Source organism: Rhinopithecus roxellana, chromosome 2 (genome assembly GCF_007565055.1).
Source record: "Rhinopithecus roxellana isolate Shanxi Qingling chromosome 2, ASM756505v1, whole genome shotgun sequence".
Lineage (NCBI taxonomy): Eukaryota > Metazoa > Chordata > Mammalia > Primates > Cercopithecidae > Rhinopithecus > Rhinopithecus roxellana.
In genome coordinates, this window is record NC_044550.1 from 46893234 (window position 1) to 46912490 (window position 19257).

The window sequence follows — 19257 nt, forward strand, 5'->3', positions numbered from 1 at the left end:
ACATGTCTAGTGTTCTAGAGAAACACCTGGGAAACCAGTGTGGATAGCAGAAACATTCTACCTGGGTTCTCACACTCATGTGTTCCTTTTTTTTTTTTTTTTTTTTTAACTTTTAGAAACATAGTCTTACTCTGTCACCCAGCCTGGAGTGCAGTGGTGTGATCATAGCTCACTGCAGCCTCAAACACCTGGGCTCACACAATCCTTCCTCCTCAATCTCCTAAGTAGTTGGGACTACCGGAACGTGCTACTGTGCACTGCTAATATTGTATTTTTAGAGTCTGAGTCTATGCTGCCCAGGGTGGTCTTGAACTCCTGGCTTCAAGAGACCCTGCTGCCTCAGCTTCCCAGAGTGCTAGGATTACAGGTGTGAGCCACCATGCTTAGTCCCATGTATACATGCATTCTTTTTTTTTTTTTTTTTTAAGGCAGGGTCTCACTCTGTTGCCCAGGCTGGAGTGCTGTAGTGTGATCTTGGCTCACTGCAACCTCCACCTACCGGGTTCAAGCAATTCTCCCACCTCAGCCTCCCGAGTAGCTGGGACTATAGGCACGCACCACCACACCCGGCTAATTTTTGTATTTTTAGTAGAGACAGGGTTTCACCATGTTGGCCAGGCTGGTCTTGAACGCCTGACCTCAAGTGATCTGCCTGCCTCGGCCTCACAAAGTGCTGAGATTACAGACATGAGCCACCACGCCTGGCCTCCATGCAGTCTTGTTATGTGCAAATATTGACTGCTGGTTTAAGGTATCTTCCCCTTCCTGTAGGACAACATCCCAACTTTGCAGGGTATGCCTGCTCACACTACAGTTGAGCCTTTGACAGGCCAATTCACTGTTCTATCAAGCCAGCTGCTCTGTAAGATCTAAGTATATACTGAATTTTGAGAATACGAGACCTCTTTTACCATAATATATGCTTGTGATCACAGACAATATTATATGCAATATCAAAGCAACAGATAAGGCATTCTGTAACTTCATAATAGTAGTATTAGTAGAAACTCTGCAGGCAGGGAATAAAATGTAAAATTTAAAAAAAATTTTTTTTTTTTGAGACGGAGTCTTGCACTGTCACCCAGGCTAGAGTGCAGTGGCATGATCTTGGCTCACTGCAACTTCCGCCTCCCGGGTTCAAGTGATTCTCCTGCCTCAGCCTCCCGAGTAGCTGGGATTACATGTGACCACTGCCACGTCCAGCTGATTTTTGTATTTTTAGTAGAGAGGGGGGGTTTCACCATGTTGGCCAGGCTGGTCTTGAACTCCTGACCTCAGGTGATCCACCCTTCTCAGCCTCCCAAAGTGCTGGAATTACAGGTGTGAACCACGGGACTCGGCTGCAGTGCAAAATTTTATCCAGAACATGTAGCTATTCCTGAGAAGATAAAGGGCTGTTCCTTTTATGTTGGGAAGAGTTCACACAATCAGCTACTACTAGGTGGCCATCTGGTCACCCCAGACAATAGTGCCTTATCAACGGCTTAGTGTTGACTTCAGCTTTTGGTCAATGGGACATTCAGCAGTAGGTATAGTCAGAGCAGCCTTGGTGAGGGAAAACCATGTTATTAGCTCACACGTAACTTCATTCCATGCTGGCACAGTTTGTACACGGAGCCACTGAACAAGCACCGGGATACCTGGAGAAAGAGGCTTACTGACATTCACAAAATAGGTCATCTTGATCATCTGATTTTTGAGAACCTCCACCATCGTGATACAATCTACTGGATATATATGCGGCACACAAATATTCCCACCCTCTGTGTCCATTCCAAAAGATCCATGCATAGTCCACCTAACCACCAATTTTTCAATTAGTTTTTTTCAAGTCTCCAGCCAGCCAGCCAATCCACTAGCCACGGCTCATAAGTCATCAGAGATCTTTGTGCCTTAAGCTATGAAGTAAACAACCAGATATATCACTCAAGGTTCTGTCCACAGGGAGGATTTCCCTTCAGCACAGTCTTTAACAGTCACGCCTAAGTGGGTTTAACAGTCACACCGAAGTATAGTCGTCCCTTTCTTGTCAGTGTCATCATCATTTTCAGATCCATAATGCGCAAGCTAGCCCCCATAACAAAGAAATACCCTGCCCAAAATGTCAGTGGGGCCAAGGTTGAGAGAAACACTGGCTTAAAGGAAGATTCATGGTATTCTTCGGTGGATGGAGCTTTCAGTCTCTGAACTGACGCAGGTCTGGGAATTAGGTACAATGCACGGTTTGGCAACTCAAGTTAGGGTTCTGCCTAACAGATCTAGATTTTTTTCTGCCTAGATGTCAAGCAGCATCTTAGGAAGCAGTGAATTAATGATTTTTCAGGACCCCATCATCCATTAGCCCTTGCCAGAGGGCTCAGCAGATCAAAGCAGTTTGATTACTGTTCCATCTCTGTGGTTTACTGTGGTAGTGGCACCATGTCGTCCCTAACAGTGAAGCTACTACCTGGCCTTTGACATGTCAGGACCCCATTATTCCCACTGAAATGAAAGCACACATTTTCACTGCAGCCTCGTCCAGCAACACCTCTGACCTATAGTGCTCCTTGAGGATGCTAGTCCCTGGCTCACTAGTGCATTTCCTCATGTCTTAGTGAAAGGAGAGCTTTTTGAATCTTCCCAGAAGAGTCAAGTTAGTAAATGGCTGAGAAGATTGAACATAATGGACCCAGTCCTATTTCCCTGAATTTTCTAACCCTTTGTCTGTAATATGTTAGGGAATTTATGGCATTTCAATCTCATTAACTCCAGACTATCATTGAGTCCAGGCTTTCATTGGCTAACCTTTTCAGACTGTTAGAACCATCCCCGGTACTCTAGCCAACATTCTATATTCTAAATCCTGGGGGAGTACACCCAGGTCAATAAATTTGGCTTGAATATTATACTTTATCCCCATTGGTCCAACACCCTTATAATTTACACTCTCAGCTCTTCCCCAGTCCTCTTCTGATATCTGGCAAAATCATGCAACTCTCTCTTTTTTTTTTTTCCAAATTGCTTTTTAAGACTATCTCACTCTGTCACCCAGGCTGGAGTGCAGTGACATAATCATGGTTCACTGAAACCTCAATGTCCTGGGCTCAAGTGATCCTCCTGCCTCAACCTCCCATATAGCTGGGACTACAGGTGTGCACCACTGTGCATGGCTAATAATTTTTTTAATTTTTGTAGACCAGGCATTGTGGCTCTCACCTGTAATACCAACACTTTGGGAGGCCAAGGCAGGAGAATCACTTGAGCCCAGGAGTTGAGACCAACCTAGGCAACATAGCAAGACCTAATCTCTACAAAACAAATGAACTAACTAACTAACAAAAACAGATTTGAGTGTGGTGGGATGTACCTCTGGTCCCAGCTACTTGGGAGGCTGAGATGGGAGAATCGTTACAAAAAATTTTTTTTCTGTAGAGATGGGACCTTTGTTACCCAGGCTGGTCTTGAACTCCTGGGCTCAAGTGATCCTCCTGCCTCAGCCTCCCAAAGTGCTGTGATTACAGACATGAGCCACCACACCTGGCCCAACTCTCTTAGTATATAGATTCTCTCTCCTCCTAGAGAAGACCTGTACTCTCTCTGGCATATTGTTCCGGTTATCTATCCCTACCTAACAAACCGCTCTAAAACTGAAAGGCTTAAAACAATTTGTCATATGTCTCATCGTTCTGATTGGAGTGGATTTGAGAGAGAATGGGGGAGGGACTGAAGAAGTGAGTATCTTTTGAAGAGTTTTGTTGTAAAAGAGAACAAAACGATAGGGCAGTAGTTGGAAGAAGATGTGGAATCAAGAGGAATATTTTTAAGGATGGGGGAAATAAATAACAGTGGGCCAGTGGTGGTAATCCCGGCACTTTGGGAAGCTGAGGCGGGTAGACTGCTTGAGCCCAAGAGTTTGAGACCAGCCTGGGCAACACAGCAAGACCTTGTCTCTACGAAAAATACAGAAATTAGCCAGGCATGGTGGTGTGCACCTGTAGTCCCAGTTATTCAGGAGGCTGAGGTGGGAGGATCACTTGTGCCCAGGAGTTCAAGGCTTCAGTGAGCTATGATCGAAACACTGCACTGTAACCTGGGCGACAGTATGAGACTCTATTCTCCGCCCCCCCCAAAATTAATAAAAGATGCTAGGTGTGGTGGCTCACGCCTGTAATCCCAGCACTTTGGGAGACTGAGGCAGGTGGATCACAAGGTCAGGAGATCAAGACCATCCTTGCCAACATGGTGAAACCCTGTCTCTACTAAAATACAAAAAATGAGCTGGGCGTGGTGGCATGTGCCTATAGTTCCAGCTGCTTGGGAGGCTGAGGCAGGGGAATCACTTGAACCCAGGAGGTGGAGGTTGCAGTGAGCCAAGATCGCACCACTGCACTCCATCCATCCTGGCGACAGAGCAAGACTCCATCTCAAAAACAAACAAACGAAAAAGAAATATAGCATATTTATACTGTGGGGAAATACATCAGTGGAGAGGAATATGTGTGTGTGTGTGTGTGTGTGTGTGTGTGTGTGTATATATATATGCATGCAATGATATAGAAGAGAAAGGGGGAAAGTGCTGTTATTGAGTTAGGAAAAAGGGGATGGTATTTCATGCAAAGTAGAGACATTGCTTTAGGCCTTAGTAATATGGACAGTTCCTCTAGGGTAGGGTAATGGGAGAGAAGGCAGAGGATGCCAGTGGGTGGGCAGATACGGTGAACAGAATCTGAAGTTCTCTTTTGCTTACTTCATTTTTCTCAGTCAAGTAGGGCATAAGGTTATCATTTGAGAATGACTATGGGAGGGGAAAGATGAAAATGTGACGGTGTTGAAATAGGAAATAGAAGAGTGAATGGGCTAGGGAAGTACAGTATGAGTTATCAGGCATTACTGATGGTCCTGGCATTGGGATTCTTGATCATGAATTTAAAATCAGATAATTACAGGTCTTGGTGGTTCAGGCCAGTAATCCCAACAGTTTGAAAAACTAAAGCGGGAAGATTGCTTGAGCCCAGGAGTTTGAGACCAGCCTGGGCAATACAGTGAGACCCTGTCCCTACAAAGAATTTTTAAAAATTAGCTGGGTGTGGTGGCATTCATCGGTAGTCCCAGCTACTCAAGAGGCTGTGGTGGGAGGATCATTTGCGTCCCGGGGTTCAAAGGCTGAAGTGGGCTAAGATCTCGCCACTGTACTCTCCAACCTGGGTCACGGGGTGAAACCCTGTCTCAAAAAAAACTAAAAATTCAAACATAAGATCAAATAATTTATTATTCTTACGTGTTTTTCTCCACCCACATTCAACTGCAGGGGTACAGGCACAGAGCGGGGCGGGGGACAGGAATTTAACGAGGGTTTGTGGTTTTGCCAAGCAAGTGACAAAGCAAAAGGGGAGCAGAGGAGCTGAGGGCGTTTGCAAGAATATAATTATAATGATCATGGAATTTCGGCAGGTATGGTGACTAAAGAAAGCAGTGAGGGGTGAGGCACAGTGAAATACTGGCGTAATTAATGGATTGTAGGCCCTGGTGGAGGAAGATCAAAGGTTTACTGGAGGTTGGGTTACTAGAGGGGTTTAGGCAGAAAGATAGACTATGCTTATAAATTCTATGGCATGACCTGCAAGTACATAGCTAAGGCAGGGTGGAGAACAAGATCACTGGAGGAGAGAAGTTCAAAGTAGTCAGAGGCCAGACTGCTGGGGAGATCGTTTTCGGAGGTACAGAATTCACCAAGAATTAAGACAGAAGTAGTGTCACAGAGAGTGACAGTACCAGGAGCTACAATTACTGATACATGCAGGACATGGTTCTGAAATCTGAAGATGGCAGCAACCATGCAGAGGTAGTCAGTGTTAAAGTGTAATGACATGTATTTCAAAGCTGAGCTCTTCTGGGGAAAGTTATTAGATGATCCACTTTGGGATGTTCATATTTTTTAGTAGTTTCTCATCTCAGAATAAGCAATAGCAGAATGTGAAATTTTAATCACAAGAGGGCGCTGGAGTCCAGCAAATGATTCCTTTTGGTTTTCACCTAAAGCTAGGGCAATCATACTTTTGAGAGAGGAAGAGGACACTACTAATAATTATTTGGGGGCAATATGTGTAAATTGGGACATAGGCTCACACCTTCTCCTACACTATATAAGCATGGGCAATTTAAGAATAAACTAGCTGTGCACCAAAAGCTCTAATTCTCATAAATCGTTCGAAATGCTTTTGACTTGCAATCAGGTAAGAGAAAAATGGCCAAACTTGATTTTATCTGGAAGAGAGGATTGAGAAAGACTTTCCCTCTGGCCCACATCTCTAGTTATATTTATTGCTTATCCCATTTTTCCCTTTAGTGCAGTACCAGTTTGACTGTATTTTCAAGTTAAGAGAATTGCTGTGTTCCCTAAAATATCTCGGTCATTTGAAAGTAAAGCGTTCTCTGCTGGGCACATTGGCTAACGCCTGTAATCCCAGCACTTTAGGAGGCCAAGACGGACAGATCATGTGGTCATGAGATCGAGCCCATCCTAGCTAACACGGTGAAACCCCATCTCTACTTAAAATACAAAAAAATTATCCAGGTGTGGTGGTGTACTCCTGTAATCGCACCTACTCGGGTGTCTAAGGCAGAAGAATCGCTTGAACCTAGGAGGGGGAGGTTGCAGTGAGCCGAGATCACGCTATTGCACTCCAGCCTGGACAATAGAGTGAGACTCCATCTCAAAAAGAAAATTAAAATGAAAACATGATGACGATCATAAAGATGGAAATAACAGACACTGGGGTCTCCAAAAGTGGGGGGGCAGGGGTTGAACAATTACCCTGTTTGGACACTGGGTACACTAGAAGCTCAGTCCCCACCAGTATGCAATCCACTCATGTAACAAACAAGCACATGCAACCCCAAATCTAAAATAAAATAATTTTAAAAATACACAATGAAAATGGCTTTTGTTAAGTCCCGTTTAACATATTCTCTTCTTAATTAGCCACACTGCTCTCTCTTCTTCTTCTTTTATATTTTATTTTATTTATTTTATTTTTTTAGGGACCAGGTCTCTCTGTGTTGCCCAGGCTAGAGTGCAGTGGCCAATCCCTGGTGCAGTCACAGGGCACTACAGCCTGGAGTTCCTGGCCCCGAGAAATCTTCTCACCTCGTTCTCCTGAGTAGCTGGGAATACAGGGGCAAAACACTGCATCTGCGCTTCTTCTGAACAAATGCAAATAAAATCAACTCTGGCTTCTGTTATTCCTTGAAAAAAAAAAAAAAATGTATGTATGGACCAGGTATGGTGGCTTATGCCTGTCCTTCCAGCATTTTGGGAAGAAGCTAGTAGTTTGAGACCTGTGTGGGCAACAAAGCAAGACTGTCTCTACAAAATATTAGCCAGTTATGGTGGCAAGTGCCTATATTCCCAGGTACTCAGGAGGCTGAGGTTTGAGGCTGCAGTGAGCTATGATTGTACCACTGCACTCCAGCCTGGGCAACAGAGCAATATCCCATCTCTTAAAAAAAAGTATGTATTTACAGCTTCCAGCACACTTTTAACCATTTGGGGCTTATTTCTACCATTCTTTTTGCTTTAGAACAACATCCTTCATCCTCACTGAATGGGATGAATATAAATAGCACCTCAAGAAAATAAGGAGAAGGTAAGGCTGCTGGGGAGAGCATTTCAAAATAAACTACAAATAGATTTTACAGTTTATTTTACTCCCCTTCAACGAACGCAAAAATATTGCCTTACTAGCCAGGCACAGTGGTGCCTGCCTGCAGTCCCAGCCACTGGAGGCTGAGGCAGGAAGGTTGCTTGAGCTCAGGAGTTCTAGTCCCACTTAGGCAACATAGAGAGGCTCTGTCTTAAACGTATATATGTATGTGTGTGTGTGTGTGTGTGCGTGTGTGTGTGTAGGATTACTTACATTACTTACACCTTTAACCTAATTATATCTAATTCAATCAAAATATATTTTATTACCAACTTATATGTGCATTAGGATTCTACACCTGTAGAAATACCCACAAGGTAATAGTCTTATACAAGATGCTTAGGTTGTTTTGTTTTGTTTTGTAAGACACATCTTTAAGATGCATTCAGCCGGGCGTGGTGGCGGGTGCCTGTAGTCCCAGCTACTCGGGAGGCTGAGGCAGGAAAATGGCGTAAACCTGGGAGGCGGAGCTTGTAGTGAGCTGAGATCCGGCCACTGCACTCCAGCCTGGGTGAGACCCCGTCTCAAAAAAAAAAAAGAAAAAAAAAAAAAAGATGTATTCAAAGAGGGATCTACCACTAGGGTACAAAAGCAAAAATCATATTCAGTCAAAAATAACTGAGTCAAAAATAACTGGCAACTGGGGAAAATGGTGAATAGCAGAGAGGATTCTGTTTATTAGTTTTATCTTTAGGTTATCTTTGGCAAAGGAAGAGCATAGCATATTGCTACTACCATGTAGCTTGAATCTAAAACTTATCATCACTTATTATTTTACATAACATCGCTACCACCAACACAACCCCTGCCAATCAAACTGAAAAACGTATTTTCTTTCACTTAAAATGTTTATTTTTTTACTTATAGAAAGAGGTATGAACTTTTTTGTTTGTTTGTTTGTTTTTGTGTTTTTTTTTAGAGACGGAGTCTCGCTCTCACCCAGGCTGGAGTGCAGTGGCATGACCTCAGCTCACTGCAACCTCCAGCTCCTAGGTTCAAGCAATTCTCCTGCCTCCTGAGTAGCTGGGATTACAGGCGCTCACCACCACGCCCGGCTAATTTTTGTATTTTATTAGAGATGGGATTTCACCATGTTGGCCAGGCTGGTCTCGAACTCCTGACCTTAGGTGATCTACCTGCCTCAGCCTCTCAAAATGCTGGGATTACAGGCACGAGCCACGGCGCCCAGCCTGGATTTTGTTTTTATTTATTTTGTTTTTTGGTGTTTTTTGTTTGTTTGTTTGTTTGTTTTTGAGATGGAGTCTCACTCTGTCGCCCAGGCTGGAGCGCAGTGGTGCGATCTTTGCTCACTGCAGCCTCTGCCTCCCAGGTTCAAGTGATTCTTGTGCCTCAGTCTCCCGAGTAGCTGGAATTGCAGGTGCGTGCCACGACACTCGGCTAATTTTTGTATTTTTGGTAGAGACAGGGTTTCGCCATGTTGGCCAGTCTGGTTTTGAACTGACTTCAAGTGATCCGACTGCCTCGGCCTCCCAAAGTGCTGAGATTATAGGCTTAAGCCACTGCACCCGGCCAAGGTGTGAACTGTTTTGTTTTGTTTTTTTGAGACAGTCTCGCTCTGTCACCCAGGCTGGAGTGCAGAGGTATGATCTTGCCTCACTGTAATCTCCGCCTCCCAGGTTAATTGGTTAAGACCAATTTTGTCAGTTAAATTTCAAATGTCATAATTAAATAAGTAATTTAGGTTTTTTATTTAAAGTTGCAATACTACAAGTCTGGAGTACTTAAAATAAGCAAGGTTGGCCGTGTTTATGATTTCAATTTATTTGCTTTGTCTGGGTTGCTTGAGCACTTGGGAAAGTTTAGTTTTTTAAATTAGAAAATGGAAGTACCTTGTATGCAGAAAAAAGTTAACAGAGAAGATCTGTTTGAGGCTGCTATCCTTAGAAAGGCCTGCTTTTGAGCTTGATTCTTAGGGAGCATCTGGAAGTTGCTTCACAGTGTCCCCAGTTAACTGATAAGGGTGGGTCACACACTTGCTTTCTTTCCTTCCGAGACTCTGAAAGTTTGGTTTCAGAGTGTATCTACATGACCAGCCCTCCTAAAATCCTTGGGCCCTAAGTCTCTAGTGGAGTTCCCCAGTCCAAAGTATTGCACACATGTTGCATTTTCATTGCTGGAGGAAGTGTGTGCTCTGTGTGACGCTTCATGGGAAGTAGAGAGCTTGAGGAAGCTTGCCCATGGATTTCTCCAGACTCTCCCTATAGCTTTCCCTGAGTGGTGGCCATTGCCTGTAATCCCAGCACTTTGAGAGGCTGAGGCAGGTAGATCACCTGAGGTCAGGAGTTCGAGACCAGCCTGGCCAACATGGTGAAATCCCATCTCTATCATCCAGCTGTGTATCCTTGCAACGTTGTTGTAATAGTAATAAATCTTAGCTGTGAGTAGAATGGTTATATATACTGAATTATGTAAATTGTTTCAGTGAATCTCTGAACATGGAGGTAGTCTAGGGCAATCCCAATGACACTCTAAGGAACTGGATGTTTTAAACTTCCAAGTACAGTTTAAAGTATTTGGAAATGTTTAATGAACTAAGATTATAAATTAGACCAAACCATTATTGAGAGATTCCTTGGAAGTGAATACTGAAATTTACTACACTTACTGATATAGCAATCATATTTGTACACTGAATTTACAGCCCTAAGAAAAAGTAGTCTTAAATTTACAACTTTAATTATCAAATATTAATTTCTAAAATCCACATAAACATTTGAATAGACTTTTCAGCCAACAAAAATATCCCTCATTGTGCCCTGACAGGGATATAAAAAAAAAAAAAAAATGAGGTTGGGTGCAGTGGCTATGCCTGTAATTCCAGCACTCTGGGAGGCTCAGGTGGGAGGATTGTTTGAGCTCAGGAGTTCGAGATTAGCCCGCATAACATAGTGAGACCTCATCTCTACTAAAAGTAAAAAAATTAGCAAGGTATACCATGGCATGCCTATATTCTCTACTAGGGAGGCTGAGGCAGGAGGACTGCTTGAACCCAGGAGTGCAAGGCTGCAGTGAGCTGAGATTATGCCACTGCACTCAAGCTCTGGGTGACACAGCAAGACACTGTCTCAAGAGAAGAAAAAGAAAAATATCCCTCGAGGAGATCAAAAAAACTCAAATTTAATATATCTCATCACCCAATAGCAGATTTCTTGTCCTCGAACAGAAAGACTTTTTTTCCAGTTGTCCACAGTTTCGTGTCACTAAGACTTCAGTTAAAAAGAAGGAGACTAGGATGTAGACCTGTTTATGCCACTTCATAGGAAACCATATTATACCACTTTACAGATTCTGCCTCTGATGATAATGTTAAAATGTGATTTAAAAAAAATCAGTAAGTAGGAAGTCCAATTGAACTCATGTAGTAGCTGGTAACTCTGTAGTGTTAAAAGCCCAGAAAAAGTTAATAAAAGCTCATCTTTCTAGTCTTTTAATATTCTTTAATGTTCTAGAGATTTCTCCATTGGATTATGAAGAGTGTGGCAGGGGTCTCAAGTAAAGCAGTAAATACTTGCTATGCATAAAGTAAATACTTGTTATGCATAAAAATGCACTGCTTTGAGACTGGGCGCAGTGGCTCACGCGTGTAATCCTAGCACTTTGGGAAGCCAAGGTGGGTGGATCACCTGAGGTCAGGAGTTGAAGACCAGCCTGGCCAACATGGTGAAACCCCGTCTCTACTGAAAATATACAAATTAGCTGCGCGTGGTGGTGCATGCCTGTAGTTACAGCTACTTGGGAGGCTGAGGCAGGAGAATCACCTGAGCCCAGGAGGCAGAGGTTGCAGTGAGCTGAAACTGTGCCACCACACTCCAGTCTGGGTGACAGAGTGTGACTCTGTCTCAAACAACAACAAAACACTGCTTTGCGAACTGCAGTTTAATGAGAAAACAGGGACTTTCTCCTATACCTACCATTGTACCTGGCACTTAGTAAATCCAGTATATATTTGTTCAATGAATGGAAGAGATCATGATGTATAATAGTTGAGAGAATAAGATGTAAACATTTCTAAAATGAAATGGTTTTGGAGATAGGAAAGAGTCATTAAATGATAAGCTACTAAATGAATAGAAGTGAGAATGTTACCAAAACACCAGGGGTTTGGTCTAGGGTCCTGCTGCTCACCACACAGAAAGCCAATCACTGAGACAAGTATTGCTAAGGAAGAAGGTTTTAATTGGGTGCTGCAGCTGAGGAGATACAGGCTCAGTCTCAAATCCTTCTCCCTGACCAACTAAAATTAGGGATTTATATAGCAGAGAAGAAATGCAACAGATAAAACAAATATAAGTTTTAAACTTTAAGACCAGCAGGGTCAATTTCTATGTTTATACAAAAAAAACCTGTCTATAGGATTATTGGGTTCGTTGTTTCAAGAATAAATATTAAGAGCTCAAAGGAAGATGAGACCACTGTGGGCTAGAGTGGTAGTGAAGAAAGGCTTCATGGAGGTGGGCCTGGATCTAGGTATGAAAATTAATACATTGGATTTTAAAATATGACAACAGGGAATGGCACAAGTAGCAAGAATGTGAACAAAGGATGGAAGTGAGAAAATAAGAGGCAGGATTATGAGATGCCTAAATGTCTTAGAAAAGAAGAGTGGAGAGTATTGTATGAAAGGAAAGAAGGTTAACACTTCTCTTGACAAGGATGGAAGAGGCCCTCAGGCCTGACAACAAGCATACAGTTAAGGCATTGCCACCCACTTCATGGCATCCAACTATCATTTTTATTCTTTTGTTGTAATGAAACAACTGCAAAAAAATTTAAAAAAAAAAAAAAAAAAAAGGAGAAGAGTGGAGAAAGGCTGTGTAGCATCAGGATGTGGTGGCCATGCTTCCAAGATCAGGAGTTTGGACTTGATTCACTTACTTTTTTAAGACAGGGTCTTGCTCTATTGCCCAGGCTGGTGCTGAACTCCTGGCTTCAAGCAAAGCTCTCACCTTGGCCTACCAAAATGCGGGGATTACAGGTCACCGCGCTGTCCTGACCTGCAGGACAGTCGAACGGGCCCTGGAAGGGGGAATGGGAATGGAGGAGACAAGAAAACACGAGAAATGGAGACAAGACAAATAGCCTGATCAAGTCTCATTTAATGGTGGCGGTGCAATGCCTTATATAGGCTGGCAGAGGAAGAGGTTGAGCCTGGGCGGTAAGGGGGGGCCGGGTTTTCTCAAATTACAATTGCGCATGCGCCGTGGGTTTGTAATTTTCCCGGGCGCGGGATCGCGCCTACACAGTAGGCTGCATATCTTCCTGGGCGCGAAAATGTTTGCGCGCGCGGGAAAGGTTTGGGCGCGCGCGGGAACAGTTTGCACGCGCGCGGGGAATGTCTGTAATGAAGAACCCGGAAATGTGCCATCTTGTCTCCGCTTTACGGAGATTAACAACAGAGGTCGGCTAATTCCGGGCCTCATGGCTCCGGACACCGCGCCTGGCCAGGACTTGATTCTTTCAGTTGGGAGAACTAGCAGATTTTCAACGGGCAACAATATGAAGAAAGAGTTTGATAGTTCTGGAATAAAGATTATACTGGAGACAGGGTATAGGACAGTTTAGGTTGGATTAGAGAACAAAGTATTGTTGGCAGAGACTAGCTTGGAAGATAGGCCAGATATAAAATGATAAAGGGTGGCTGGGTGCCGTGGCTCACTCCTGTAATTCCAGCACTTTGGGAGGCCAAGGCGCGTGGATCATGAGGTCAAGAGATCGACACCATCCTTGCCAACATGGAGAAACCCCGTCTCTACTTAAAGTAAAAAATTAGCCAGGCCTGGTGGTGTGCACCTGTAGTCCCAGCTACTCGGGAGGCTGAGGCAGGAGAACGGCATGAATCCAGGAGGCAGAGGTTGCAGTGAGCCAAGATCATGCCACTGCACTCCAGCCTGGGCAACAGAGTGAGACTCTGTCTCAAAAAAAAAATAAATTAAAAAAAGATAAAATGATAAAGGGCTAAGATAAAGTAAGGTTAGAGGTTATGGAGAGAGACAAAATCCTCAAACATTGTAAAGGAAGAACTGATGGGACATATAAAGGATAAGAGTAACTTTATGAAAGTGGAACAGAATGGTAAGTTTTCAGAATAAAGTGTACATCTATCTATGGGTCATTTATATTATAGTTTTTATTTTTAATGCCAAGTTAGTTGGAGTCTCTTTGTATATGGAAAGGTAGTGTGAAAAGAAAAGTTTAGATTCCTACTTTTTCAGAGAAAACAACTTTCAAAACATAATTGGAACACATATCTTAGGGGTTTAATGCTTATGCATTTTAAGATTAAGATTGTCCTGAGACGGGGCCGGGCGCGGTGGCTCAAGCCTGTAATCCCAGCACTTTGGGAGGCCGAGACGGGCGGATCACAAGGTCAGGAGATCGAGACCATCCTGGCGAACACAGTGAAACCCCGTCTCTACTAAAAATACAAAAAATTAGCCGGGCGAGGTGGCGGGCGCCTGTAGTCCCAGCTACTTGGGAGGCTGAGGCAGGAGAATGGTGTGAACCCAGGAGGCGGAGCTTGCAGTGAGCGGAGATCACGCCACTGCACTCCAGCCTGGGCGACAGAGCAAGACTCCGCCTCAAAAAAAAAAAAAAAAAAAAAAAAAAAAGATTGTCCTGAGACTTGGAAGAGCAATCTGCTGGTGTGTTTGGAAGACTTTTCAATGATTTTGTAGGGAAAAGCCCAAGTATTAACATCTTCAGTGATTTCACCACACTGTCAAGTTCTCTGCCAGTGGAATTTGAAGGAAATAAAACTACAGGAATTCATTAGAGATTTCCTAGTGTGCCCCTGTTGGTAGACGTGCTTCAGGAAAAGGTGAACAGCTCCTAGCCAAAGAGGAAGCAGCTTTCGGAAAACAAAGCCAAGAATAAGAATTGGCAGTACTCTCAAGACACTGAGCAACATTGTTCAAGACACTCTGGTCTTCCTGTTTTGTTGGATTTGCAAATATATTTTGCACTTAACTGGCAAATATTTTGGCAGCATAGGACTTTAGTTTCAAGTATATTTTTATGCAGCACCCACCTACTCTAATAATGAAATTCAAATATTCCCATCCTAATCCCCACTGCCTCCAAAACAATACAATTAATCCTTCTCTGATGGAGAGAATGACAAATTCCCTTCTGCCAAAAGCAACCACTCTTCTTATTCCTTTAAAACACTGTCAACTATCTCCCTTTGTTTTAAGGCAACAGAACAAATAAAATAAAATGAAGCTTTCTTGCATTACCAAGTAAGGCTAACTGATCTAGGATCTAAAATATACTGAAGATGTGCAAAACTTGTGCGTACACTTGGAACTATTGGCGACTGTGAGTATTTTATGCCTATGCTCTTGGTTATATTGAATAGCTATAGCAAAGTTATTCTCCATGTCCAAATGGCATACTAAACATATATCATCAATATTATATGTTCTGCAGCAGACAACTGCCTGGCTTGAATTCTTTTTGTTTGTTTGTTTGAGATGGAGTCTTGCTCTGTCACCAGGATGGAGTGCAGTGGCACGATCTCGGCTCACTGCAACCTGCGCCTCCCAGATTCAAGCGACTGTCCTGCCTCAGCCTCCCGAGTAGCTGGGACTACAGGCGCCTGTCACCATGCCCGGCTAATTTTTTGTATTTTTAGTAGAGATGGGGTTTCACCATGTTGACTGGGATATTCTCGATCTCTTGACCCTGTGATCTGCCCACCTCGGCCTCCCAAAGTGCTGGGATTACAGACGTGAGCCACCAAGCCCGGCCAGCTTGAATTCTTTACAGCTGTGTGTTAGGTCTTTGCGAAGCAAACACAATCATTTCCTACTTGAAGAAAAGAACTAGAGAAACAGAAGAGGAAAGAGAAAATTTGCAAAGTGATTAAAAAGGAATAATTATATTTAGAGAGTTACCTTTTCTTTTCAAGTTTGGAACTGACATACCTTTGGTCCAGCTGTGACTTTAAGTTTTTCTGGTACAAAAGTAGAGAGTAAGTATCTCAGGGTAATCTGTAAAAAAAAAAAAATCTTGTGCCACTGGAATAATTTTACTCCGATAATATCAGAAAAATGTAGTTGCCCCTTTGCCTTCTCATGTTTAAGGAAAGTCTTAAACATGAGTTTAAGTTTCTCTTTTTTTTTTTTTTTTTGAAACAGAGTTTTGCTCTTGTCACCCAGGCTGGAATGCAATAGTACGATCTTGGCTCACTGCACCCTCTGCCTCCTGGGTTCAAGCGATTCTCCTGCCTCAGCTTCCCAAGTAGCTGGGATTACAGGCGCCCGCCACCATGCCCAACTAATTTTTGTATTTTTAGTAGAGACAGGGTTTCGTCATTTTGGCCAGGCTGGTCTCGAACTCCTGCCCTGAGGTGACCCACCTGCCTCAGCCTCCTAAAGTGCTGGGATTACAGGCATGAGCCACCACACCTGACCTGAGTTTAAGTTTTTTAGGCAAACCTCTCAAGTTATATTTAAGCTCCAATATTCGAACATTCTGATTAAACCTCTTTGAATAAATAGTTCTGCATTTTGTTAACTATGGAAACCAGCCATGACTGTCAGTTTGTTGGGGCCCTGGATCATTGAATTCAGCTACTAGAATCTACTTGTCATTAACAGTTTACAAAACAAAAAAGAACAGGGGAGTATTCCTTTTTCTCTGGTCTTTCCCTCGGTTCTTTCATCTTTTCGCCTCCTCCTCAATTTCATCCCCCACTCTCTTCTCACCTCTCCAGTTCCTGAGTAATTTGCAATACAGTCTTTTGAATTACCCTCAATGTTTTATTGCTTTTAAGTTGGAACCCCATTAAACTGGCATTTTGCTGAACACTAGTTTCATTAAATTAAAGTATAATTTGTGGCTTAATAACAGGCTAAATAAAACATTTTTAATTAATTAATTTACATCTATTTAAATGGAAACCTACCCTATTAGTGTAAAGAATTTTGGTGGAAGGGAAAGAGAAAAGGTAAAGTACAGAGTTCTATGCCACTAAACTATTGAAACAAATATTTCTAAAAATATAATCTCTCAAATTTATTTTATTATATATTTACTATTTTTAGAGACAGGGTCCCTCTCTGTTGGCCTGACTGGAGTGCAGTGGTGCGATCAAGGCTCACTGTAACCTCCAACTCCTGGGCTCCAGTGATCCTCCTGCCTCAGCCTCCTGAGTAGCTAGGATTACAGGTATGTACTACTGAGACAGCCAAGTATAAAGGGGTCCTGGGAGAACCTCTGACCAGCCCCTACGCTGGGAGAATGGGGTGGAGCCATTGGAAGTTTGAGCCCTTTGCAGTGGGGAGGAGCCTGGACTCTCTCCTGTTCCAGGGTGGTAACCTGTGATTCAATCTGTGAGGCAAGAGACCAGCTAGCAGGACTCTCACTTTGCTTTCAGTCCCCATTTCCCCTTTTTCCTTTTCACCCAATAAATTCCATTTTTCTCACCCTTCAAAGTGTCTGCAAGCCTAATCTTTACTGGTTGTATGACAAGGACCCTAAGAAGAAAGTCCTACAACACTACCATGCCCAGGTAATTAATATATATATATATGTATGTATGTATGTATATATATATATATATATACAGTTGTAGAGATGGGGTGCTCCTATGTTGCACTGGTAGGTCTTGAGCTCCTGGCCTCAAGCACTTCCCCTGCCTCGGCCTCCCAAGGTGATGGGATTACAGATGTGAGTCATCACATAACGCCTAGACTCTCAAATTTCTTGGTGGAAAGTTGACCGGGGGCATTATGAGATTTTATGTATTAGTAGCAGATTAGATGGCAGCCCATGGAATACTGCCATTGATAAGGCCCTTTGAGGTAAGCAAAATGATACTTCACCGATATTCATTCTGTGATCTTGGCTTCTAAGACCTCTCTTTAGATTTTGCTGAATTTTAAAATTGCCTGGGGAGCTTTTAAAAATCCCGAAGCCCAGGCCACACTCACACCAATTAAATCAGAATTTCTTCTGATTCATACTGGAGACTCCAGTATGCAGATAGTTGGAGGACCAGTACTTCTTAATACTTAATGTACGCATGAATGACTTGTGGATCTTGACGAACTTGCAGGTTTTGAGTGCAGGCCTATACTGAGGCACAAGATTCTGCATTTTTTAAAAATGTGTTTTTGTTAAATATGGAACACTTCACAAATTTGTGTATTGTCTTTGTGTAGGGGGGGCATGCTCATCTTCTCTGAATTGTTCTAATTTTAGTATACGTGCTCTCAAAGCAAGCACAGATACTGCATTTCTAACCAGCTCCCAGGTGAAGCCCACAATGGTCCTCCCTGGTCCTTGAGTAGCTAGGGAGTTAGGAAGTATTCCCTCTATTTCTGTCTCCTAAAAGACATTATAAAGAACTTGTGGCCTGGCGAGGTAGCTCACACCTGTAATCCCAGCACTTTGGGAGGCTGAGGCGGGTGGATCATGAGGTCAGGAGATCAAGACCATCCTGGCTAACACAGTGAAACCCCGTCTCTACTAAAAATACAAAAAATTAGACGGGCGTGGTGGTGGGCACCTGTAGTCCCAGCTACTTGGGAGGCTGAGGCAGGAGAATCGCATGAACCTGGGAGGCAGAGCTTGCAGTGAGCCGAGATCATGCCACTGTACTCCAGCCTGGGCGACACAGCGAGACTGTCTCAAAAAAAAAGAACTTATACAGCTGCTTCTTTAAATGTTTGATATAATTTGCCAGTGAATCTATCTGGGGCTAGGGACTTTCTGTTTTGGAATTTTATTAATTATTGATTCAACTTTTAAAATAATCCTGGATCTTTACAGATTGTCTAATTTGTGTGTGTGAATTTTGGCAGATTGCATCTTTCAAGGAATTGGTCCATTTCATCTAGGTTATTAAATTTGTGAGAATAGTTTTGTTACTATCCTTTTAATGTCTATAGGGTCTTTAAGTGATGGCCACTCTTTTTTAAAAAAAAACTTTTACTGACACGGCCTTTCTTTATGCAGCTTTCATTTTCTGACCTTTATTGATTTTCTGACCTTTATCAATTTTCTTCTCTTTGAAGAACATCTTTTGGCCAGACATGTTGGCCAATGCCTGTAATCCCAGCGCTTTAGGAGGCTGAGGTGGGAGGATCACTTGAGGCCAAGAGTTCGAAACCAGGCTGGACAACATAGTGAGACCATGTCTCCAGTTTTGTTTGTTTGTTTGTTTGAGACAAGGTCTCACTCTGCTGCCCAGGCTGAAGTGCACAGGCATGATCAGGGATCACTGCAGACTTGACCTCCCAGGCTCAAGTGATCCTCCCACCTCAGCCCCCCAAGTAGCCAGGACTACCAGTGCGTGTGTCACCACACCTGGCTAATTTTTTTATTTTTAGTAGAGATGGGGTTTTGCCATGTTGCCCAGGCTAGTTTTGAATTCCTGAGCTCAAGTGATCTGCGCTCTTCAGCCTCTCAAATTGCTGGGATTATAGGCATGAGCCACCATGCTGGGTCTTCTATTTAAAAAATAAAATAAAGTAAAATAACTTTTAAAAAACACTTCTGCAAGACAGATGTACTGACAACAAATTCCCTTGATATTTATTTGTCAGAG

At 43.0% G+C, this 19257-nt stretch overlaps 1 protein-coding gene and 2 non-coding genes across 3 annotated transcripts in view; 2 read left to right on the forward strand and 1 right to left on the reverse strand.

Annotated features, from left to right (window-relative positions):
- ABCG2 (ATP binding cassette subfamily G member 2 (Junior blood group)) overlaps positions 1-19257 on the forward strand; it is a 140558-nt gene that overhangs the window by 14745 nt on the left and 106556 nt on the right. The gene's annotated exons all lie outside the window — the stretch shown is intronic.
- On the forward strand, positions 12313-12438 carry LOC115896269. Its single transcript, XR_004056171.1, has one exon. It is a non-coding gene; the product is annotated as a U6atac minor spliceosomal RNA (small nuclear RNA).
- On the reverse strand, positions 17825-17933 carry LOC115895975. The gene has a single exon (XR_004056020.1). It is a non-coding gene; the product is annotated as a U6 spliceosomal RNA (small nuclear RNA).